Source organism: Ambystoma mexicanum, chromosome 12, assembly GCF_040938575.1.
Source record: "Ambystoma mexicanum isolate Mex_15411 chromosome 12, UKY_AmexF1_1, whole genome shotgun sequence".
Classification (NCBI taxonomy): Eukaryota; Metazoa; Chordata; class Amphibia; order Caudata; family Ambystomatidae; genus Ambystoma; species Ambystoma mexicanum.
In genome coordinates, this window is record NC_090936.1 from 416,836,255 (window position 1) to 416,862,873 (window position 26,619).

The following is a 26,619-nucleotide window of genomic DNA, read 5'->3' on the forward strand; positions in this document are numbered from 1 at the left end:
AGATTCCATTAAAGACAGGAGGCGAGTATTATGCCACCCACCCACCCTACTTTGTGTCTTGTTCTTCCCATCCACCCACCCTACTTTGTTTGTTCTTTCAGCTTCGGGCTGATGAGACCTGGTCAGAAGGTTTTTGGAGCAGGCACAAATGGTGGAAAGGTGGTGAACCTCCAGTTCGATTGGATCCTCTTCTCAGCACTATGCCTGCACTGAGTGTCTGATGCAAGCCACCTGCAGAAAGAGGAGTTGCTGTCAGAGTAAAGGACTTTTATGGGGGTGGGTCTTAGCACATTTGCTGGCTACAGGGCATGACCTGCCCTCCATGTTGGACTGGGGTTTCCCCCTTCCATTGCCTTTAAACTGTGTTTGAGATTGGTTATTTAAAGTTTTGTCTTTGTAAAAGTTTCTTTTCTTTGCTGCTACATGTGTCGGCAGTAAAGATAGTTTTGCATAATACTCCCTCCTGCCTTTTTTGGAATCTAAAGCCCCTCTCACTTTAGTGAGGGGGAATAACCATTCTTCTTCTTCTTCCATGGGTGTTTTTTTTTCAGTTACGCGCACAATGGGAGAAATGGGCCCAACGTCTCTTATAATAAGCGGACATTTCAGAAGACGCGCGCGCTCTCCCTAAACACTGGTAACCTGACTCGACAGGCAGCGGATTGGCGGCAGCTCCGGCTGAAGGCCCCGCCCACTGTAATCAGCGCCTGCCGCGCGGCGGGGATTCAGCCTGCAGTAATGACAGCTTGTGGCGGAGCAGCTGGCGGAGGACATAGCGGCCCCGGAGTGAGGGGTTTCACAGTTCAGAAAGACGACCTCGGGGCACAGACCTTTCACTGCATGTTGTTTCTGTTTCAAACGTAGGTATAAATTCCAGCCCCAAATATACATTTGATTCTCCAGCGCGTTTTTTTTTGTATTGCTGTTTTTTTTCTGGGCACCTGGCTGGCACCCTGGACTCGTGCGCGGGTGATCAGCTGGTTCATGTGTGCGGGAAATTACGCTTCCAGTTCTGCGCTTTCATTTAACAAACTGACGGCCTTCTGCGAGGTGTGGGCTTTGCCAACTTCAGTTGGAGCGTGGGAGCGCCCGGCGACAGTAATTTGTTAAAGAAAAGCCCTAGGACTGGGAACTGTGGTGACCTCCTGGACACACCTGCTCACAGTGGCCTAGCCCGGTGATTTGACTAATGTGAGTATGGGGGTCCCGTTCATAAATGTACATATTGCAGAGCGAATCTGGCAGCTTCTTGCATCCATTAAAACGGGGACCTGCCTTTTCATGCCCTCGAACGATCCGTGCATTGGCCGATTGGAATATAATCCGCTGATGTCCAAATGAGAAAAGGCATGCTACACTAGAAATCTCCTGCTATTTTTTTCATCGTCGTGTATTTCGTTGCTGGAAAGTTTGCGTGGAGTCCATGAATGGCCCAGCTTCGAGAGAATTCGAGTTCCCGTGGTTAGTCGATTTAAAATAACCCATCTCCAAATTAAAAAGCACGGTGTTAAAAAGAATTAATAACACGCACTCAAGAGGCTGGCGGTGGAGGGTTAGGGTCGAGTTAAAGCATGATGTTGCTTGCACATTTCCCCTTTCAATTAATCTTAACAATACAAGAGCGGTGCAAACCCACAAACTTAACGCTGCTTCGCCAGGCTGAGGAAATAGTATGAGCCTTCTTGGTCACTTGCCTGGTTAGCAGCAGTCCAGCGCCAGGGTTAAACAATAGATTCTGACATGGCGTACGCTTTTGCAAAGTTAGCTCAGCAGGTTGAGTGACGGTTGCTGAGATATATGTTCAGATGTGCCTGAAAACATGGCTTTATGCCAATATTACTGAATGTGCCGTAAAAAGCTCCTTTCGACTTTCGGACGGGACATGCTCCCTCGTTTCACTCCGTCGCTTGCTCGTATTCAGAAAGGGACGAGGACATATCTGCCCCAAAATCAAAAGTGGCGCACTTATTGTGATTTTTGAAATGTCCCTATAACGTAAGATAAAATTGCGCCAGGGTGTGGAGAAACAGCATGCCAATGTAGAAGTGCAGAAAGGACATTAACATTACACAACATGGGAAGGATGCGCTTCAACCACTTTCCAGATCTCGCGGTTTTTACCACGCTCGCGCAGCTCTGCTCTGGACAGGGGTCATTGCAAAATGTTCCTGTTGTCGCGCCTGGTTTATTTGTGTTGTTTTCTCTACTTCCTCACATCGCGTCTTTTTATTCGTTTGTAATTCTGTGTTCAGGTGGATATGCGGTGCACTAGCTACCTCCCCCGAAATGGGCGTAGCTCGCGAAAGGCGCCGCCGACAGGACGGCTTGGACGTCCTTATTACCACAGCAAGGTTGCATCACACAGGATTTAAGAATCCCGCGACCGGCTCACGTGTGCCCTGTTCATTCAAACGGCAAGTGCGGCGGTTATTTTATCACGTTCTTACATTGGGTGTTTTTTTTTCCCAAATCATTTATTACATTGCAATTAAAAATGTGCAACTAAAATCCACTTCAATGCTTCGGGGGTAGAATAAGTAGACGGGGAGTTAGCTGGTGAAAGGGATAGCATGAGTAAGGAAGGGGAGGTTTAAAAAGCATTATTACAGATAATGATTAGAGAAAAAACGTGGATTAGCTTTCAACTGTGAAGCCCGAATTATTCGCCACGGGTCGCCCGCACGAGAGAAGCTAGAATAAGACCACAGCGCCTACTGTGTAAAATGCACCCACCGCAAGTCGATTTGCGCAATTCACAAAAGAGTTGACATAGTCGGCGAGGTTTGGCAGAGCGAGCTTTGTATATTGTCTCAGGGGGTTGCCAACGACAGATTGGCACCTGCCCGTTTGCTTTAAAAATGGCTGCATGACAGTTAATGGCTACTTGGAACAAGTGATGTGAGAGGTTGGAACGCACATTAACGTGTGTTTTGTTCCTTGTATCTCTGCTTGACGGACGGGCAGGACATTTCTTCTGTTTTTAAGGGTACATGTCGGACGTAAATGTGCAGCGGCGGTCTCAAATGTTATACTTTTGGCGCCGGCGTGACAGCGCTTCTTGCCTCACTCTAGGACGCTTCGCACACCACTGCAGGTGCCTCTCTGTCTTGCAAGCCAATATCAACACGGAATCTCTGCAGCCAGCTCTCTTGGGTTTGTTTGTTGTTGTGCAGTTACTGGGAGCAGAGAGACTCCGTGAAGAGAACACCGCTGGTGTGAGCTGCGAAATGAAAACGGTGCACAATCGCCCTCCAGCGTTCTTCTGCCGAAACTGCACGAGCGATGCCAGTCTTACTGAATTTATTGTGGCGCACATTTGAACAGCTGTCCAGGTGTTCCCACAGCGGAGGGGAACTGCCGTCTTTATATAGAGAGGCCAGCCCCTGCAAAGGCTCCGTGTAAGAGAAAAGTAATACATGACACCAAATATATATATTTTTGATATTTATTTATTTCATTCTGGGTTGTGTACCTAAAGAAACCGTACACAATTTAAAACAAAATAAAACAATTAATCACATAAACAAATTCGGCGAATGCGAAGTTGAGAGCCTTACAGTCTAGCATACCGCTTTGATGCTGCTCATTGTTACAAGCTTTGCGAGCAGCTCGACTTTTTGGAATTGGCAAGCCGTGTGTGCCCGCATCAGAGGATTGTCCCTGTACTGCTTGGACTTCAGTTGCACTCAAATCCAGACATACGCGCGCGCGTTAGGGAGTGCGAAGTTGAGTGCCTCACAGTCTAGCAGACCGCTTTGGTGCTGTTCATTGTTACGAGCTTTGCGAGCAGATCAACTTTTTGGAATTGGCAAGCCGTGTCTGCCCGCATCAGAGGATTGTCCCTGTACTGCTTGGACTTCATTTGCACTCAAATCCAGACTGTCGCGCGTTGGCACATGCAAAGTTGAGTGCCTCACAGTCTAGCAGTCTCGCAGAGTTGTGGAGGACAAGAGTTGGGGTGAGCTATTCACTTCGATTTTGTAATCACTGGTTGCCTGTTTAAATAAAATCCATGAAATCCTGCGCTTATGGGCTGTGCAGTAACTCAGCGCATGCTTGGAAATGGACGTGTAGTCCACCTGCTATGCAAGGTCAAAATAATGGTACTCTGCGGCTCAAAAAGGATAAAATGTACAGCGCGTCCGATGTGCAAGCTAAAATAGCGTCTTTTTTTGAGTGGCCACTTTCACAATTAAAGGAGGCGCATTCTTTGGATTGACGCCACAGCCCCCGAATTACAACAAAGCCATAGCAGCTATTGTTTCTAATGCCTCACCAACTATTGACAATAATACCTCGTTACAGAATCTCTGTCTATGTCTGCAAAGAGACTCTTTTAGGCGCGCCGCATACGGCGATGGACACCTCGGAGCGTTATGACAATAGCATTGGTGCCAATCTTTCCGCCACGCCGGATTTAGAAACGATAGCCTCACCCTCAGACTCTTCAGGCAGTGACAGTGAGGCGGACTCGTCATCTTTAATATCAGAGACTTCCTTTGAGGAGGTTGAAATTCCTACTCCCTCATTAAATGTGGTTACAGCTACAGTCGACACTCTATTTGCGCTATGTTCAAACATGGCCAAGGAGCAGTCCGACATAAAAAGAATACTGGACAGAGTTGTTGATGTTATCCCTGAGAGCTACGATGGGGCACCCAGACAGAACACAAGTATATCGGGCCAGACTTGCCTGCCTTCGTCGCCCTGTAGCCCAAGTAGCTATTGGGAATCGATTGCTCAGTTGGGTATGCAAAGGGCTCTGGGCCCCCATAGCATTAATACCAATATTTATTCAGTGTTTTCATCTGGGCTAGATCAGGAGCCCATCACACCAGTGCCTGAGGTTGGGCCTGCGGTCTCTGAGTCATCCCCACTTTTGGGAATCGAGGATGTCATTAACATTAATTCCTTCTCTCGGCCTAACAAGCAGTCCGGAAAAGAAGACGTCGGAGACACATCCCATATAATAAAAGCACTGAATCAACTACCAAAATATCTAGAGCTCTTCCCGTGTCAAAAAACAAGGGACACCTTCTTCAGGCTGAGGTTGAACCTTCTACCGACGGGAGAACTTCTAGCAAACACAAGACAAATCCCAAAAGAATGGAACATATGTAGTTTCTGCAAAAATGATAAACAGCATGAAACCTCTTATATCTTCATGGACTGTCCTGCCTTGGATATAGAAAGAAAAAAATTCTCAGCCATGCTCCTGTTGGAAAATTGTAGCAATACGCAAGTAGAATGGTGGGAATCAATTTTAGTTGGTAATTGCAAGAGTCTGACATTTAGAGTGGTGCAATATTGGAATGAGATAATTGAAAAAGATACCTCTAACCAGCAGAAAAACAGAATTGATTAAACGTAGATTGACCACTCAACAAACAAGAAATCGTACCTGACCGATGATCCGGTCATTGGCCATTCAAGAACGTAACAGGAACAACCTTGACTCAGCACTTGTTTATTTTATTTTTAACTTTCACTTGATAAGGAAACTTTTGAAATTTGTATAAATAGAAATGTAAAAGTTATAATTTTCTTAATTAAAACATAAAATAATAATAATAACAGTAATAAACAGGCAGTGCGTAAAGAAGTGACCTTTTCTCTGAATACCAAGTCAAGCAAGGCCTGTCAATGTTCTTTAGAAAATCAGGCTCTACCCATTCAAAATGTAGTCACCAGAGTTCTACAGGATGGCACAGTCCACCAAGTTCAATTACGAGGCCCCATGGGCAAATGGCTCCAAACAGGGGCGGAGGCCTTGGACACTACAGGCTTGCCAGGGGCTCCACCGCCTGATTTGTGTGGCACCTCATGTTGCACATGAGGTATATAGAAGACCAGCAATATCGAATAGCATGGAAACTTTGAATCAACCTAAAGCCCCGAACTTGTGGCTGAGTGCACCTAATTTGGGGTTGCAGACTGCCATTCCCCAAGTTAAGGATGTGTCCTCTTCATTCCAAACACATGTCTGTCATGCCTCTGGCGCTGTAGGATCATGGGAGCAAAAGCCTGCTGAAGATCTATTACCTTTGGGGAAATGGGACAAATTTGCAGAGCTGAGCCCTACAGCGGAGTGTCCGTTTACGAATCGCAGTTTCTTGCTGGACTTGTTTTGTGAAATGCCCCGGGTGAAAGCAATTGGGTCAGACAACATCATTCATATTGAACTTCCCGAGATTGACAGTCCAACTAAATGGCTGTTGGTGTAATTTATCTCCCCAATTGTGGTGGAATTGTTGAGTTCTTGAAATTAAATAATTTGGTTACCAATTGACGATGTGTTATAAAAACACTCAACATTTCACCCACTGAGATTATTCAGCCTTCTTCTGTCCAGCCCGGGAGATCTCCATTAGCTTGTAATTACCGTAGGGAAAGACTTCCTATCCTCCTTTATTAAACAAGTGGAGAAGTGCTCTAGTTTGAGTGAGGTGAAACGATGGATCCCGAATAGGTTGGTTGGAAGTCAGCAACAATTGATGCTCTGTTTCTTCAGATTGCGTCAAATGGCTTTCTTGAAATACCCATGGTTATAGCCCCTTATGCCAACCAGTGGGTTTCTGCTTATTTCGTCCAGGTTCCTCTTACAGGAAACTTGGGTATGTAATGGCTTCAGTATTGATGGCTAAAATGTTATGTGTCATCCAGCAATTGCAAGGGAGAGGGGTCGCTCTGATGGGCGCACTGAGAATTGGGGGTAGTGTCCAGCTTAATTTGAGAGCATGCACCGCAGTGCCTACTATCCCTTATGTCTTGTCTGTTATTCTTGAAGATCTTTCTACTCTGATAAATAGCATTTTAATTATTAATTTCCACCGTTTGGGTGGAACTGACAATAACAAATTTGGCATTGCTATATGACATTTGTTGGGGGGAAATGCTCCACAGGAACTTAATCCCATCTCTGAAACTGCCTGGGCGAGTTCCATTACTGAACTCTAGTATGACAATAATTTAGTTGAGTCATGGCCTGAACTGCATGACCAGTCGGATAATATAATTGCAGGCTTTGACGTGGATGACATTTTAGAAGTCATTAAGAAGTTGAAGGCCTCTCGGCTCCTGGTCCAGAGTCAGGCGCAGGTCCAGAGTCAGTCGCAAACATTGTAATAAAAGCTAACCCTAATTTTTGGGCCTCCTTGTTGAAGTGACTTTTCCAGTGTATTATTATCCAAATAACTGTTCCACCTTTTTGGAGAGAATCCATCTTAATTCCAGTGAATACAAAGGGGGACAGGAAGGATCTCTCAAACTATAGGCTTCTAGCCATGCTTGATTTTAGTTCCATAATATTCTCTTCCCTAATTAAAAAAAAAAAAAAAAACGAAATAACTAGGTGGAAGAGAAAGGTCTTTTAAAAAAATGTCAGACTTGTTTTAGACAAGCTTTTTGCACTTCACACAATATCTATGCTCTCCATCATGTGATGGCAGATGTTATACGTCGACCAAATAGGAAGTTGTTTCTTTGTTTTATCGACTATTCTAAGGCCTTTCACTCTGTGTCACATCCGATCTTATAGAACAAACTTATATGATGGGGGCTTGAGCCCTATCTGCTCTATTTTATAAAATTAATGTACAAAGGCACTACGGTCACTGTCTGTGTAATTACTTGTCCCATTATTACAAATCGACGCCTTAAACAGGGGTGCATACTTGCTGCCCTGTTGTTTAACATTTACGTCTCTGATATGGACGAGTTAATTGGATTTTGCTGTCATTTCTCCACATATATTGGTGAGGAACCCTTACCGTGGTTGGCTTATGCTGATGAGACAGTGCTACTTGTTTACACTCCAATTGGACTTCAGCATTCTGTGGATGCGCTTTACACTTTTACCACCACGATTGACATGAAAATGAATTCTTCGAAATCAAAAATTATGATCATTGGTGGCAGATCTCGTAAAAATGCTTTGTACAACTGGAAACTGCCCAACGCTATGCTGGAAATAGTAGACAGTTATGTATATCCGGGCTCTCCCATCAAATCCAGCCCGGCGCACACATTTTACGGCGATTTCATCATACAGAGAGTTATGAAAAAATGGCTTGTAATCAAGAGGTTCATTGTCAGAAAAGGAGGATTTAATGTAGAGAGCTTTCTTACCATTTATAGAATTACTGTCTTTCTTCTTCTTGCTGATAGATTTTATCCATCAGCAGTGATTATTGGATAGTGAGGCTTCAGCCTCATTACTCCATCTTCTCGGGTTGAGTATGTAGTCGTCGGTTAGGATTCTTCTTGGTCTGTGTGAACTTGTCACAGTAGGTTTGATTTCACAGGGTCTATGCCGTGATGGGCCACAGGTAGCTGTTGAAAGTGTTTGCAGTGCTGCTAGTGAGTCTTCTGATCAGAGGGTTCGGGTTCTGATCCAGTCCTTGGCAGAAGTTCTTACTCAGTTTCGCTATATGTTCCCCCAACATCTCGATTGCCAGTTCTCTGTGAATGTCTGCTATCCTTGTGAAGAGTGAAGCTCCAGACTCTATCCGCAGAGCCTTGTTCTGGACTATCTGAAGACTTTTCCGGTGTCGCTCATGGCAGGTCATCCATGCTGGGGAGGCATATGTCAGGGTAAGTGTGATGATTGCCTTGTAGACATTGATCTTTTTCTGGAAGGGCATGGACTTGGTCTTCAGGAATGGGTACAACGCTGCCATCTTTCCTGTTGCCTTTTGCTGAGTTTTCTCGATATGGCTTCTCCAGTTGAGTTTGATATCCGGGGTCACACCGATGTAGCGGCTGCTGCTCTCCCACTTGAAGGTCTCCCTGTTGAGGCTGATCTGCGGGTGCTACTTGATCTTCTTTCTGGTGAACAGCGTGGCAGTTGTCTTGCTGGTGTTGAGTTCTATCTGCAAATTGCTGTACCACATCTAGATGATAGCCAATGAAGCGGGATATGACTGCAACATCGTCTGCATACAGTCCCAGGTTGGTCTTGTGAAGATCTGTCGGGGTGTTGTTGGTGAATATGTTGAACAGGAAGGGTCCGAGGTTCCGAGGTTTGATCCCTGTGGCATGCCTGCACCGATGAGATGTGATGAGGACATCTCAGACCGCATGGCGACATGGAAGGTGCAGTGTCTCAGGTAGCCTGCAATCTAGTTCGGAAATCCCAGACTGATCATCTTGTGCAGCAGTCCCTTGTGCCAGACTCGGTCAAATGCTTTGGTGACTTCCAAGAAAACGATTCCTGTGGACTGGTTGATGTTGAATGCATGCTGATGGTGTCCACCACTCTGAGCATCTGATGGGTCATTGCATGCTCCTTTTGAAATCAAAACGGTTTCTTTGCTAGTAGATTTCTTTCGGAGGCGAAGTCGCTGAGGCAGGCAAGGGGGGCCTTCTCCAGGAGCTTCAATAATCCAGAGAGCAGGCTGATGCAGCGGTAGTTTGCATGATCCCTCAGTGGTTTGCCGGCCTTCGGGAACACGATGACCCTTGCTTCCTTCCAGGAACTCAGGTAGTGCTGAAGTCTCATGCATGCATTGAAGATCTCTGTGAGGTGCTCCATTAATGCGGCGGGCGGTTCTTGATTGCGAGGTTGGTTATTCCGTTGCTCCCTGGTGCCTTGCCGTTCGCCAGTCTCGCTGCAAGTCCTGCCACCTCAGAGCCTGTAGAATGAGTATCAGCCCTTGCCTTTTTCACAGGCATGAGGCTCTCTCAACTCGTCATGCCGTATGGCTTCATAAAATCAAGGCTTTGATCCCTATTGGGTGTCCCGAGTGCATTGCCTGTCGAGGCCCTGGGATGTAAGCTTGGCCTATCATCTATTAAGTTCCTCTGGCTATTTCACTGCTGTCAATTCTATCTAAAGCTACACGCTTTTCAGCCTGACCTTGATACCCTCTTAGGACTGATTGTCTCCCACATATCTGACAAGGTTCTAAATCCTTTTTTACAGGACTTGCAAACATCTGTACTGGCTCATCTAGAAAACATTGGGCTGTCCTTAAATCAAGTTCTTATCCTACCTAATGCCAATCTCGTATTAAAAAAAAACCAATGGATTGGGACAGAGCTGATCACATGGCCAAACTTTGTGGAATTTTGCACTCAAGGCTTTTATTTGAAGGCTCCTCGTCCATAATTGACTAAAATGCGTTCACCTAACTTGAGGAAATTTACTATTAACCTGTGCCTTGATATGTTGCCCACCTTCGAGTATATTGGTGGCTGGCGTGGCATGCCACATAACGAAAGGCTATTACGTCTTTGCCACCAACCAATTGAAACCAGCCGCCATGTTCTTCTTGCCATGTTTTAAGGGCAAACTATATATTAAGGGTTATCAGCATTGTGTAAGTCACAAGGAAAGTTTAATTACCAATCAATTTTGGAGCCTTATATTTGTGGCTGAGTCGTTGGTGATTACATCTGCTGCTTTTTATATTTGGAAGTAGGCACTCACACTTTTTGAAATTGCTCTTTAAGACTACAGTTTTATTAGGTATGTGATGTTTTATACCTGTATTGGCTCATTGTTTTATTTGGCCGATGATTGATATCCGATATCATGGATTTTATGGCCTTGTGCCAGTATAGTTTTTAATTAGGATTCTTTTTAAAAATGGTATAACTATGTGCAATGATGTTGAATTACTTAATTGTTTAACAATTGTATACTTTCATGTATTATAAAATTCGTCTGTGTGCAAAAGGTTTATTCATTAACCAAATGCACATACTTTAAAAAAATGTATCACATAATAAAATCATTGATACAATGGTACCATCATCCAACAACCTATATATATATATATATATATATATATATATATATATATATATATATATATATATGTAAAACACATAAATACTGTAGACCACTTCATTCCATTCAATTTGAATTAAACGTTACAATCAAATCTTATTTTTTAAAACTGTCCAGGTGTGGATGTGGAATGTCCTAGGCTGTCTAGAATATAATTCAACAGTGCAAGTAAGGCAATTGAACGTGAAAGAGAATTAACACTCATCAAACTGTTCCATAGTATTTCAGAACAGACCGCCTTGGTAGAAGTCACGAAACAAGACAAATGGAAAACCCTTCTATCTGTGAGTGCCACACAATTAATTACTAGATGATACTGAGTTTCAGGTGTTTCCTTCTTACGTAGTCTGCATGTATAGTCAGTAATGCTCAGGCGGGGACCAATAACTTGCAACGTTGCAAAACGGTTAAATCTACATCTAATTATTCTGTTTTTGCAGTGCTCTCGACAGGGCCTTCACAATATGTGGCTGGACTTTGGACAAAGTATGAGATAGAGTGTACCAATCGGCCAGCAAAGTGAACAGGGATACATTGTGCAGATGATCCACACATTAGTTTCTATCCAAGGCCCACAAACTTTTCTTGTCAGATAGAGGACTAAAGGCCCCCACCTATTCAATTTCCCATAAGTAGGCATAACATTCATAAAAAAACAATGACAAGGCCAAACAAGATCTGCTTTGAGAAGCTGGCCCAGGTCTACCAAAAATATTAGTTTGTTCACTGTTATTGATTTTGTCCAAGAGATTTATTTTACACCACTTGTGATAGGCCTACCAGGATCGAAGGCCAAGTTCAAGCCTTATTGCCTCAACCGCGATATGGGGAGGTAAACTCAGAACCTTATGCCACAACCATACATCATTGCTGGAGACACTTTCGCTTTATAAAATTCTAATAAAGGCAAACATCCTAAAGGTTCATACATGCGCAATATCTGCCCATCCCTCAAGTCCTCCCAGCGTGCTCCTGGGGCTAGTTCTTGATTGCCCTCGGGAGTAATGCACAAGGGACCCGCGTCTGACCTACTGGCGCGAGACATGGCCATGGCACATGGCCTCCCACGACAATTCCTGACAGCATATCCCAATCTGTCCGAGTCCGATGGTGGTGATTCTACCACATCCACTTCGAGTGTGATTTTCCTGTTTTCCCCTGCCAAGTGAAGTGACTAATCAATTCTGTGACATTTCATATATGAAGGGCTGTGATTCAGATAGTGGTGCGTGTGGGAAACCAGGAACATGATTGATGTATGATTCTATGTGTGGTCCGGGGTGCCGCCAGGTGCCCAGAGGTTCTTGAATAACAGTGAATGTTTTGTAAAAATATCCATTTTCATGATCAGACGTCATTTTATCAACTTAATGTGATTTTTGGGTGCAAACAAATACCCCAGATAAATAAGAGATGGACAACACTTTGTACTTTCTCCTGCCACCTTCCTGTGCAAATAATTGCAGGTCAAGTCCAATCGCCTTTGCAGGCCAATAGGTGTTACATCTAACAAAAGGATGTTGTTGGCATATGTTATGCATCCGAGTTCTAATGAAACCACTTTTGGGAGGAAATAGTGAGGCATCAATAAAAATTAAAGGTAGATTGGAAATATATAAATTAAATAGGGTTCGGGAAAACACGCATACATGACACCAAATATGAGTGGAATTTACTGCCGACCCTATCACTACAGGCACACAACCATTAAATCTTGTGGCCGTCTGCCATTGCTAGGCATAAAGATCCAGGGACATAAGCCATAAGCCAAGTCTTAATTAGTTCTGGGGCATTTGCCTTTGCAGGCATTTCTATCAAGCTAATGTTTCACGTCACCATACCTTTCAACTCACCCGCTTTTGAGAGTTGACACCCCCATAGAGTCGCTTCCCTCACCCGTCAATACCATTGCTGATTCATAGGCGTTAATGGAGAGCTCACCAGCAAAAGCACAACCTTCGGTTTTCACCCACCTTATTATTTCAAAAGATTGACAGGTATGCGTCACTTTCCCACAAAGTCCTTCCAGGTTAAAACCTGCCTCTGGCAGAATCTACTACCGGGAACCATTTCCTCATTCCCATACAAGTGAAGCCAAGGCCTCTCTGCATCTGTTGTGGAGGCCAACTGTCATTATGGGTGTCATTATGGGTGAGCATGCGTTGCATCATCCCTGCCTTCTTGACCACAGCGTCTGCCAGCCAGCTTTGTTCCTCCTCAGCTAGGATCGTTCTGCAATTCCGCCAATCTGTCACTGAAGAAAACAAAATCAATTCAGTAACATCTTACATTTCCTATTCTAATCTATCCTTGCCTTCTAACCTCTTCTTTCTGTGTGGGAAAAAAAGAGGCTTTGGTGGTGGTGGTGCTAGCGATTTCTAAATCCCGCATGCCAGGAGTTCGTTCTTCCAGAATGCACTGTACTCACTCTTCTTCCTGCCTCGTCTTCAGGAGGAGTGAAGCAGAGTCTAGGCAGAGAGGGCCAGCCCACAATGCTGGCTGCACCTCTGTTGCCACCGAGGCTAGACGGCACAAAAGCCCCCTGTAAGGGGAAAGTAATAATTGACACCAAACATGAGTGGACTAAAACCGGCCACAGTTTAATAGTCTAAGAATCATCTTAAAGGGGGATTGCCAGCACTGCATGGTTCCCCCATGAACCAGGCTCGCAGCCATTACATACGGGTGACCCTTGGCCATTGCCTAGCATAAACAGCCACTCTCCATGCGTAAGCCGTCTGGACATGTCAAATTTCACTGTAAGTTCTTTTCAGTAACAAGATATGACAACACCTGGATAGTGGCTTCCTCGCATCCCCGAAAGTACATGAAATAACTAAGCATAATGGCCGCATGAAAGCATGTTTATTAGCTCAACAGGGAAAACATTATCCATCAGCAGGCCACTCAGAACATTGTACAATGGCCTAGGGGCAGGCCTGTCTTGCTAATCCTCCCCACACCCGCTTCCAGTCTACATCAGAACCATTGCATAGCAAACCGTTGACCGCAGCCTTTCAGGTCCCAGCCAGCCCAGAACACTGCAGGGTGCCCCCTGAGATGGCACCCTTTGAATGTGTGGGGTCACTGAAGGGTGTGCTACAGCTGCTCATTATACCGATAGTCCTGACGTAGGATGATGAACGCATTTGACACTATTGTGCCCTACCTGCAGAATGGCAGAGGCAGCTTTTGGCGGAAGTTTTGCAGCAGTCTCTTGAGGGCTGCAAAGGAATGCCAAATGATTCAAGGTCATTGGTCATGGGTGAATGCCGAATGATTCAAGTTCATTGGTCATGGGTGAATGCCGAATGATTCAAGGTCATTGGCCATGGGTGAATGCCGAATGATTCAAGGTCATTGGCCATGGGTGAATGCCGAATGATTCAAGGTCATTGGCCATGGGTGAATGCCGAAAGATTTAAGGTCATTGGCCATGGGTGAATGCCGAATGATTCAAGGTCATTGGCCATGGGTGAATGCCGAAAGATTTAAGGTCATTGGCCATGGGTGAATGCCGAATGATTCAAGGTCATTGGCCATGGGTGAATGCCGAAAGATTTAAGGTCATTGGCCATGGGTGAATGCCGAATGATTCAAGGTCATTGGCCATGGGTGAATATTATTAATGGAGGGGCAATAATATTTCCCCAGAAGTAGCGTAACAAACGGAGCGTAGTGAGGGAGCCCTAACTAACATTAAAGGGTTCGTGGTGGTTCCTCCCCAATTATATATTTTTTAAAAACTAGTTGGATGATGAATTTTACAATAGGATATTGGGAAAAATGGGATAAAAAGCCAAACATTTTTTAAAGCGGTCTGTAGGGTAACGCATGAAGAATGTCAGATGCTGGAACACCATCAGTACACAGTAATATTTTCCAACATTGCTATGATGCCTGCCCCCACAATATATGCATGCATTCCCAATGTAAAACACACACACAACCACAAATATTGCACACATGCAAAATCTCAAACTCTTGCATGCATGTACACATACACACAAACACACACACCACACATACGCATTGCATAACATTCTAAACACGCACGCAAACACTTAAAAAAAAATCCTGCCCGGGTAGGATGCAAACTTGGTTGCCATGCAACCAGCAAGCTGCAACGAGCTGAGTCTGGGGCAACACTCAGCTCACAGAGGGGACTCAGCACCAACTTAATTGTTTATGTATATTTTTTAAACTAGTCTTCGAATCAGGGTTATGTTGGGGGCACACTGGGACATGAAGGAAGGGCCCATGAGTAGCCAGTCGCCCCTTCTCCTTCCTGCCTCTGCCACTGTCCCCATATTGTCAGTTGAGGTCACTATGACTTACAACCCCAGCCAGATCCCAGACACATCAGCGCCTTTCCATAGCTCTCCACCTTGCTGTTTTGCCCCTCCCAGGTAACCTCGCAGCACAAATTCACATGACCTATTCGTTAAGGCAGCCTGTCTCTGCTTTCTGATCGATTTGGGGTTTAACAGCTTTATGGTCGATAGTATGGGACAGGCTGATACCTTGGAATGCTGACGTCTTGGGACGGGAGCATTTGGGCGCTATAACCTAGAGCTGGGACTGGGGAAGATCGGACGCTCGTGCCCTCCCTTTGTGGGATAACGTTTTGCAGGGAGCTCTCGGCCCCCTCATGGCCTTGCAGGACACATTCTTCCTGGCATACGAATGCTGGCGGCATGAGACAAGGAAAGGTCTATGAATCTCTGTAGCTCTGGCCTTTCTCACCGCTGCCCATGTTAAAACCTATTCCCTCATGTACAAGCGTACTTCTGTGTTCATGGCCTGGGCCTACTGCCCTGGCTGCAGCGCAGCATAAGGCCTCGATTTCAATATGGCTACTGTTTTCTAAGATGGCGTTATATTCCCAATGTGATACATGCACTAACCTACCCAAGCTGCAGTCCCCGTGAACACCCCCTCCCCTCTGTAACCTCCCCAAACTCCTACACCATGCTTCCGGCCTCTGCCTCATACTGCTTGGGGGCCTGGGACGATCGTCCCTCTTCTTAACCCTTTTTAGCTAACATTAATTTGAATTCTGGGGTTTAGAGATCTGGTTTCTCCACTGTGTATTTAAGCTTTCAATAACTACTATGCAAAGAGGTGTTGGCTAAAATGTCATGACTGGGTAAAGGTGGTCCTCGTAACCTGAGCAGTCCTGTTTCATGTCTCAGCTCTGTGTGAGGTTAAGAGATCCAATCAGAAGCTCTGGCGCAAACCTTATTTCATTTGGCTGAGCAGTTCTAGCTTGAAGTGTTTAGACGAACTCCCAGGCATGCTAGAGCGATGCTGGAAGTCTGCGGACTTGGAGAGCCCAACTCCACCCCCAGTATACATGGGGGACTCAGTAAACGGCAAGTTCAAATTGCGGTTTATTACAAATATAACCAACAACAATCGACACAAGAACACTGGTGGATTCCAGTACGTCTCGGCTTCTCCTGGCTTGCAGGCCAGTTTTAGTGTAAAATGACGTTACTACTCTGTCATTACTTGGGCCTTTCTTTCTCCAAAAACCTATCAACGTGTGGGATTGGCCGTCAGGAGTCTAATAACCTATTTGGTCACCTATACATGTTATTGTACTGGCTCTTACATGTCAGGTGGCTGGGTATTACCCAAATTGACCTTTTACAATTGACCTAATTATAGAGGTCCTAATTGACCTTTATATTATTTTAGTTATTTTATAATAATAAATAATAATAATTTGGCATTTATATAGCGCTACGAACCCTCAGGTATCTGAGCGCTGCTTATTATTACCCACGGTGTGTGGTGCTCATTTATCGACCTCGGAAGGATGAAAGGCTGAGTTTGGCTCCGCCGGGATTCGAACCTGCGTTAGCAGGCTCTGCACGGATGTCAAAGCGAGTGCTCTACTCGCTGTGCCACTTGACCGGCAACCCAATACATATGTATGTATTGGGTTGGTTTTGGGTTATAAATAATATAAGGGGATTGGGTGGGGGGTTGTAGGGGATTTTGTATTGGGTAGGGTGGGTTGGGGGGGTTTCCCCCCGCATATATGTCCTAATTGACCTTCTAAATTAGGTAAATTCTCCCAAGGTCAATTCTCCCAAGGTCAATTGTGAAAAGGTCAATTAGTATACAACCCATTGTTGCAGAGTAGTGGGCTTACCATTGGTTCTCGTTCGTTGCTACCCACCCTTGGGATGCTAAACTGTGATTGGCTAGAGCTGATTCCCCCAGGCCTCGGACTCAAATGAGTTCTCAGCCCGCAGCCCTTGAAGGTAGTGTGAATGATTATGTTTCTGTATTGTAGCTTGTGTACACCACCTTTGCCTTATGTGAATATTCTCTTAACGGTAACAACGGTAACAACACTTGTAGCGATCTGCGGCTGGCTGCTGGGACTTGCTTCTAGTTCCCACCCTGGAAGACTGTCCATTGACCATTGATCTCTTGACCTTGGCTGTGGGCCTTGTCTCACGTGTCTTGCTCTTTTTCAAGCCTAAATTGGCTTGGCTCATCTCCTGCTCAGTGATTTGAGGCCTGCTGCTGTAATTGTCCTAAACCGTATAATGCAGTTTCTACATTGTCCATGTTATACTACGTTCCCTATGCGTTAGCTATATGTGGTTTGATCAGTTTCCATATATACTGCTGTATGTCCACGTGAGTATTGTATTTAAGCATCGGCAAGCTCGCTCAGGATCTCTTGTACATTGGTGGTTCTGCGTTTACTGCATTTGGCTAATGACAACATAATAAAAGCAATGATAGTATGTATATGCATCTGTCTTCTAACTATAGAACTGTGCATTCATGTTCTTCATGTATTTGGGTGTGTGTTTGTGTGGTGCAGTGCAGACTGCACGTGTGCTTCATGTCTAACGCTGCTATGTCGTGGTGTCCCTGATGACGTCAGCACAATGGCTTCTTGGTGCTTAGTCAAGGCTGTCCATATAAGTGCCTCTGACCACGGTCTCCAGCTCTACACCCACGCATGGGTAGATTTGTACCACACTTGGTCTGTATGCCTGACTGTTACCTCTCAGTGGATTTGTCAATCATTGGTGCATTTGGGTTTCGTCCGAAATAGAATGGGTGGTTGCAGGCTTTTCTTTATGGGAGGGGGTGGTCCCAGGATCCCAACTCCCTCTTCAGAAGCATCTGCATTGGCCTTTTGCGTAATACAAATGGTAAATACTGAACAAATCAATATGTTGACTGCAATATTCACATTGTAATCGGAATGCTTCTGTCCATTACACACCTTAATTATCTGTACAATTCTACAGAATATCTTTACAGACATTATATTAGTTCAACCCCTTTGTGTTTCTTAGTGTTAACATTCTTTTTGTAATTAATCATTTTAGGGATATTTTTGAGTATTATATCATAACTTTAACTTTATGTGTTTAGCCAAGACATCGTAGACATTCAGACCCTTTTAGTGGTGACATCTGAATGTATATTGAGGGCTGTCCATGACACCAGAAAAGGAGCACGGTGACCCTCTGGGGGCTGGAAAGGAGGGTTCAGGCAATGGAAGTAGGTCAGGACATTGAGTGGGAAGAGGTGTGGCCAATAGATTGAGAGATGAGGGCTGGACTAACAGAGAGTTCGGTCAGGTGGGAATCGAATGGGAATAGTGTGGGAGTCATGGAGCAAGCTAATGGCAGTAGTGTGGAAGTCATGGAGGGCATGTCGGTGCCAAAAGTGCCATCGTTTTTCAAGACTGTAAACCATTGCACACCCTGTTTCTCTGATCTACAAACCAGTATCTGCCTCTGTGGGGTTGCGGTGTAGTTATGTGGCCATGCTCCCTTTTGATCCTTGACAGTGCTCACTTTACTCAAGAGTCCAACCCCATAGATTATCCTCAATGCTAGGGTAAATTGAATATATTTTAGATTTGTACTTGGATCCGTAGCCCGAGATCACCCCTTTAACACCCCATTTATCTCAGGTCACAAGATCACCACTTGGAGAACAGGGATTAGTCTGTAGGAGTCCACTTAAATAGGCATTATTTGTATACACTATTCATCCCCCTTATCAGTGGCGGTCAATGCAACCAGTTTTGCTTTGGGTGAGTCCCTACCAACTCAAGTGTGTCTCTGTTGAGCCCATTGTCTGAAGGTTTTCTGTCCAGCCACCTCCTTTTTAAAATATGGGTAGAAACCATATATATATGCAGCACCTGGCTACTAACATGTATGCAGAACTATGATGAATGGACAAAGATTGGAGCATAGACTGGGTGCCGACAGCGATGTGCCGTTTTTGGAATCCTGAAGATGACTGAGAACATAGATGGGGTACTTGCATGTATGGATGGACACTAAGTGAATCCTCCCATGTTCTTTACAGATTAGTACAATAGCCCCAGGCCTTACATCTTTTGCTTCAGCTTTTGTTTAACACAGCCTTATCTGAACGGGTATTAGAAGCACCACAACCTTTCTAGCCTAAGAGCACGCTTTTAAGCACTGTACTCTGGACACCTGGTCTCGGATGGCGGGTAGTGCCCTATTTTCTGTTTCCTTAAGAGAGGATGCTCTGCAAGGTGTAGGCAATATCCGGTGCTTCGTGGAGGGCGTTTATAAAGGCTGCGCTCCATAACCATGCAGTGTATCAACTCTTTCCCGGGACTCACCAGTGTGATATTTTGGGGAGAGAGATTGATGGTGGAGTCCTCTTCAGGTGTGATTTTGAATGGTGCTGTCCAAGTTCACTAGGAGTTGTCCAAGTATGGGGTTATAGCTGGTTCTTGTGCATGCTTAGTCACAATTATGTGGGGCTAGTGGAGGAGCGTGGGAGGGTGATGTGCGTGGGCCTTTTGTGTAATGAAGGGTATAACACACCTGTGAAGTCTAGTGTTAATGGACTGCTAACTGCAGCCTCCTTTCCCAACCCGCTCTCCATTTCCCTGTTGCCTCCACCTCCCGCCGCCCAGCCTGCCCTCCGTCCCTGATTGGTGCTTGGTAGTGAAGCAGCTGGGCCTACCGACCCGCACTGCACGTGTTTTGCCCATTTTACGCCTGCAGTTCCTGGTGAGTGTTGTGCCCCCTAGTCCCCTCTGGGCTTCTAATGTTTGTATCTGCACCTGATTTGGGGTACCCCATGCCAGTGTGTGCTCCTTGTAGCTTTCCTTCCCAACCCACTCTCCATTTCCCTGCTTCCTCCACCTCCCGCCCTCCGTCCCTGATTGGTGCTCCATCTAGGTCATAACTGACCCCCAGGGCAGCCCTCTGCCCGTGCAGCGTCTGCGGCTAAGGGCCCCAAGGCAAAGGGCGGCTCCAACAGAGGCGGCTCCTCATCGTGTATGCAGGTGTCAGCAGGGGAAGCCAGTGACCAGCCGTCAACCAGCAGCGACTAGTACGGTAAGAGAGGCCAGGTGGGGAGTTCAGCAACTACCTAACCTGGATGTCCAGACACTTAGCAAACCTACCTACAATATTGTGATCATTATCCTCTGCCACCCTCTCTCCCACTATACATGACTCTCAAGTCTAGCTGTGCTCAGTCTTGTACTCAAATCTAGCTGTATTGAGTCTTGTACTCACTTTGCATTTTTAGGTGTAGGCTTCTCTCCCACTATACAGGACTCTCAAATCTAGCTGGGCTCAGTCTTATACCCAAATCTAGCTGTGTTTAGTCTTGTACCCATTTTGCATTGTTAGATGTAGGCCTCTCTCCCACTATACAGGACTCTCAAATCTAGCTGGGCTCAGTCTTGTACCCAAATCTAGCTGTCCTTAGCCCTGTACTCATTTTGCATTGTTAGGTGTAGGCCTATCTCCCACTATTCTATCTCCCACTATACAGGACTCTCAAATCTAGCTGGGCTCAGTCTTGTACCCAAATCTAGCTGTGTTTAGTCCTGTACTCATTTTGCATTGTTGGGTGTAGGCCTCTCTCCCACTATACAGGACTCTCAAATCTCGCGGGGCTCAGTCTTGTACTCCAATCTAGCTGTGTGTAGTCTTGTACTCATTTTGCATTGTTAGGTGTGGGCCTCTCTCCCACTATATGGGACTCTCAAATCTAGTTGTATTTAGTCTTGTACTCATTTTGTATTGGTAGGTGTAAGCCTCTCTCCCACTATACAGGACTCTCAAATCTAGCTGTGTTTAGTCTTGTACTCAAATCTAGCTGTGTTTAGTCTTGCTCTCACTCTGCACGGTTAGGGGTTGACCTCTCTCCCACTATTCAGGACCCTCAACTCTAGCTAAATCTAGCTGTGCCTAGCCGTCGCACTCGAGTATGGGGTGAGGGGGTCGGGGTCTTCCCACACTCTTCTTGGGTGCTCCCGTCTTTTTTCTGGCTGTCTGGGGTGATTCTTTGCTTGTCTCGATAACTCAGTGTCGATGGGGCTTTCGGGTTCTGGGGTTGTTGCAAGGTATGGTGTAAGATATAAGGATTTTTCTCTTTCGAAGTTTGTTGTGATGATATTGGTTTTTGGCAGGGCGTTTTCTGCATTTGAGGGTGTTGCTGCTGGGGTCAGTTGGATTTATGTGTCCATGACCAGTGTGGCATGATCTTGTTCTCTTTCTCGGCGCCCATTCCTGCTCCGGGGCATTTTGGTTCTTGGTGCAGAGATAACAGTTCAAGTGCTCGACTGTAGTGTTTAGTGCTTGGGCAGTACTGGTGTTTTCTTTGATGTTCAAATGTGAATCCTTAATCCTACGCCTATCAGTAAACCCCAAAACAAACCTGAAATTCATACTGATATACAGACCACCAACCTACGATGCAACCTTCTTAGACGCCTTCACAGATGCAATCACCACCCTTGCCATCTATCATAATCACCTGATCGTCCTCGCAGACTTCCACATCTGGTTCGATGAAGAAACCACAACCACACAAAAATCCCTAACCAGCCAACGAGCAGCAATGAATCTACAACAAATAGTCAAAGGAGCAACCCACTTGGCTGGGCATACACTTTACGCAATCTTCGCCAACAAATAACTCATTACCACGGCATCCCCAATTCAAATACTCTAAAGCGACCACCTCACCTTCCTAATCACAATCACCACTCCAATAAACAAGCAGCAAGACAAACCACTGACCACCATGAAAATAAACTGGAGAACCATCAAAAACTCCAACATAGCTGAACTCCTGGAGCTCAGAAAACTCCTTCCAACATTTATGGAAGAATCCGACCTGGACATAAAAGTAGCCCTACTCCACACCTGGATTGTAACAACTATCGACGACATCGACGAAGAAAAACCTTTCACTCCTTATCGTAAAAGAGCAATGGCAAAATGGTTCACCCCACTACTCAGTACCATGAAAAGAAAAATAACGAAAACTAGAACTAGATTGGAGAATCAAAAACGACACTGCAAATAAACTGAAATTCCAGCAACATAGCCGCTCATACAAAAAGGAAATACAAAAAAAAAGCGAAGAGAAAATACTATGACAACCGAATCTTCAAAGCACCAAACACCCAAAAAGAATACTTCAAAATCATAGATGAAATAAGAAATCCACCTGGCTGCAACAATATGCCAACTCCTTCAATGAAACTATGCAATGACCTAGAAGACTACTTCAAAAACAAAATCATCACCATCCAACCGACCATACAAAGCAGACCACTAAATCATACTACGGACCCCTTCTATCCTCACGAGGAACAACCGAACAAACTACAAAGCTTCCCCGAAATATCAGTGGAGACTTTCGTCAAACTGGTAAATCAAAGCAGCAACTCAGGTTTTCCTGGAGACCCCTGCCCCCCGGACATATACAAATCAATTTTTAAACTAGGAACTCCCATGGAATATCACAGGAATTTCCTCAACCTTTCAATCTCGACAGGGAAAGTGCCACATTACTTCAAATCAGCGTACATCTGGCCACTACTCAAAAGACACAGGACCTCTCCAACTACAGACCCATCTCTAACATCCCGTACACAGCCAAACTGCTCGAAACATACATACACAGAACAACCCAAGAATTCATCGAAGAGCACTGCCTACTCTAGACCAGGCACAAGTTGGTTTCAGACCAATGAGAGGAACGGAATCAGCTCTTCTCTTGATATGGGACGAACTAAAAACAAACACAGACTCAGACAACAGTACTACCTTGATACTTCTAGACCTATCCGCAGCATTCGACACAGTTAATCACGACATCCTCATAACGAGATTCAAAGGACTGGGAATAACAGACACCGCCCTACTGTGGATCAAATCATTCCTAACAAACAGAACGGAAACCATATGGAGGAAAACTTACAAATCCAACCCAAGAGACTCCACATGCGGAGTGCCACAAGGATCATCCTTCTCCCCACTATTATTCAACATCTACCTATCTCTACTAACCAAAATCATCAAAAGACACGGCCTCACCTGATACAACTATGCCGACAACACACAAATAATCTTCAAAATACAAGACACTCAAGAAAAAACTCAACACCAGAGAACTTCCTTTGATGTATTCAACTGGATGAACTCGAACTACCTCAAAATCAACCCTGGCAAAACAGAAATTATGATTTTCACAAATAACAGAGGAGACAACCACTACATCTCTTGGCCAATGGAAGTTGGCACAACCCCAACACATCGTCGATTGTAAAAAATCTGGAGGTCCTGACGGACAACAATCTTACTCTATAGCCACAAATAAACAGTCTACTCAAGAAATGCTTCTTTCTCCTGCGAGCGGCAAAAAAGATCCTACCATTCCTGTCCTTCGCCAAAAAAACAATCACCATCATCGCTCTCGTCATGTCCAGAGTAGATGACGCCAATAGCCTATACTTGGGTATGCCTGAATGAATTCTAAAAAAACTACAATGCATACAAAACGCTGCAGCCAGAGTGCTTCTCAAACTACCCCGAAGAGAACACATCACACCTGCGCTAAAAACACTACATTGGCTACCAATAAAACAACAAATAAAATTCAAAAGACTGTGCATCGCGCACAGAGCAATACACAAACAAGGCGCTGAATTCCTGAGAGACAAATTATGCCTACATCAACCATCAAGAACGCTCAGATCAAGCAACGACATCCGACTGGAACCGAAACCCTACAACAAAAGAAAACTCAGAGTATCATCTTTCACCAGGCGGCGAAAACTTGGAATGCCCTACCAAGAACATACGCAACACAAGAAACCACCTACTATTCAGGAAACTGCTCAAATCCTGGTTCTTCTCTTCATAAATAGAAGACCGCCCATAGGGACACACATACAACTAAAACAATGACGAATGAAGACCCAGATCCCGATTCCCACCAAGCAATCAACTAAAAATAGAATCTAAGGAAGACACTGCACGACATACGGAACGACTAACATTATACAAAGTTCATTAGATTAAAGCTCGGAGTGCGCCGCACCATCACACGCAACATTCAGACGGCCAATAAAGTAATCAGCAATAACCCCACCCATAGGAATACAACCTAAATGGAACAAGAGGGACTAAAACCAGGATACAGACCCCACTAACCCAATCTTCAAATCTCTGCATACTTAACCCACCCGAAAATTCACACAACCATCTCTCGCCCAGCAAACTGTACAGAGGAGCGGGGTTTCCCTGACGGGCCCATAGATCAGTGCGCACCCTCTAGTACCTATAAGACAAGATAGCTGCACCATGTGAGGACTGGGGGTGCAGGATTCCCTTACTCCAACACGATTCAATAATGAGGACTCAGTAATTTGGCAAAGGGAAGTCCATTTAATGACAAGTACATCAAAGAGAGAAACAAATGGAAATCAGCAGCATTGCGATCACCTGTCTCGCTCCAACTTCCTCGAACTTCAGTCGAACAGCAATAGTTATAGGCAAAACTCGTCATCACTGACGTCTAATTCTACAAAAACTCGACATGCAATACAATTGGTTAGGAAAGATAACTTAAGTATAGGTGCTATATCTGTATATGATAATAGGGCATGCGGTTTGGATAACTCTTATCGGGTGGGTGTCTACGCCCATCCCACTACATCACACGTGATTGACGTCGCAACAAGTACGACGTCTTATTGGTTCTACTATCTATAGTACTCCAGATAACTTGGTCCATTGTGATTGGGCAGGTTACACCCCTAGTCATAAATCCCCATTTTAATTAGCAGCAGGAATAATGTACACCCATGTGCCTGGTGTCCCAAGTTTCACCCTGCCTCCCTTCCATCAATTAGTATCATAGGGCTATGTGTCAATTAGTTGGCTGGGTATGGCCTTGAAACTGTAGCCTCTTATCGGGAAAAGTTATGGCATCCTCGGGTCCTGGATGACATCAGGCGGTGGTACCTCTTCGCGCCTGGCTGGCCACGTGTTAGTTCACCATGAATCTGCTTCAGTTTCCAGCTTTTAGTGTATTTAATTCTGTTTCGGCCTCGCCACCTGCATGGGCCCCCCTTATCTTGATCTTCATGGGGCGGGCTGGTATGCTCTGAAGTTTGCGTCTTGTTAGCTGATGCTCTCCTCCCTTCCTCGGGATGACCTCTATTTCCTAGGCATGAGCCGCTCTTTGTTGAGTTTCGATTCCGCTCCTTCTCCTGCCTCTGGCTGGGTTACGAAACTTGGCCTGTCAGGCCTCTGGCAGCCTGGGTACATTTCTGCTTTTACAAAATGGAGTCGCACTTGCATAATGTGTCTTATTGAGGTAGATATATAGTTGGCGCTTGCTGCTCTAATCTTCTACTAAGCATGTCAAGCAGTATCGTTTCTTTAGCCTCTTGCGTTCCAAGCCTATTTACACACGTTTAACTGGTCGGTTGCTTCCATCTTGTCTCGTAGCAACGTTTCCTTACGTTTTAACATTGTCTTATTTTCGTAGTTACTCGCACTGGCGTGCTTGTCTTCGATAGCCGCTTTTGTTCATTCACGAGTCTGTTCAGGCCCTTGTGTCATTTCCACTGGCCTTCCATTAGGGCTCTTTGGGTCTCTTCATGGACCGTCTGTAGGTACTCTTTGTTTCGTATCAGCGGCTGGTAAGGCTGTCTGATAGGGTACCGTGCTGCCCAGGGTTGTCTGGTTATGGGCGCTTCAACAGGTATGGATCTTCTGATGTATACTGGGCAGAGTCCCAGTGCAGCTCTTTGTTGATTCATTTGCTCCTCATATGTCACATACCTTGGAGAGTACGCTCCTGGTACCTCAAACTGAAGGGATGGGGTGCAGGCCATGTCTGGGACCTCCTCTACAAAACCGCACACACTTTACCACACTGCATCAACAACAAACAAACAACACATCAACAGCACCAACAGCACACAAGGTCTCGCCTGGTCCGATACTCACATCAAAGCTCAGCGCACGGTGTATACCGAACTGAAGCCGCCAACAGCACACCACTTCTCCCACTCACCTACTCCCCCTTACACCTGACTAACCCTACCCGCCCTCCTTCCTGTTTACAGATCCGCCAGAGCGCCTGGGGGCCAACTCTGTTGGTGACGGTGCACTATATAAATACCTTTAACATTAACAATTGTCACGGCCTCCAGATGTTGCTGGTGGCTTTTTAACATTAGTTACAGCCTGCAACACGTGATCGTAACACAACACACATCTGTTTGGAGAGACCTGGAACACCTTATTTGAAGCCTTCTCCTAGGCCAGCCTTGCCCGGGCATCCGGCGATGGGCTAAGGCAAAGGGCACCTTCCACACCTGTTTGCCCTAGATACCCAGCCCCGGTCAAGCCACAAACTCTACTGCGACACTTAGGTGTGAAACAACGTTTTATTAGTGTTGTAGGCTTTCATTTTGAACCTTGATGATGTTTTGTGCCACTACTCTGCATCTTCTTCCACAGGGAAAA

The 26,619-nt window shown here is 45.3% G+C and overlaps 1 long non-coding RNA gene across 1 annotated transcript in view; it reads left to right on the plus strand.

Moving 5' to 3' along the window:
* Window positions 1-746: 746 nt before the first annotated feature.
* Window positions 747-26,619, plus strand: part of LOC138513590 (uncharacterized) — a 224,497-nt gene continuing 198,624 nt past the window's right edge. Inside the window, exon 1 of the long non-coding RNA XR_011281775.1 lies at window positions 747-860. This is a non-coding gene — a long non-coding RNA (uncharacterized lncRNA). The remainder of the gene's footprint in view (window positions 861-26,619) is intronic.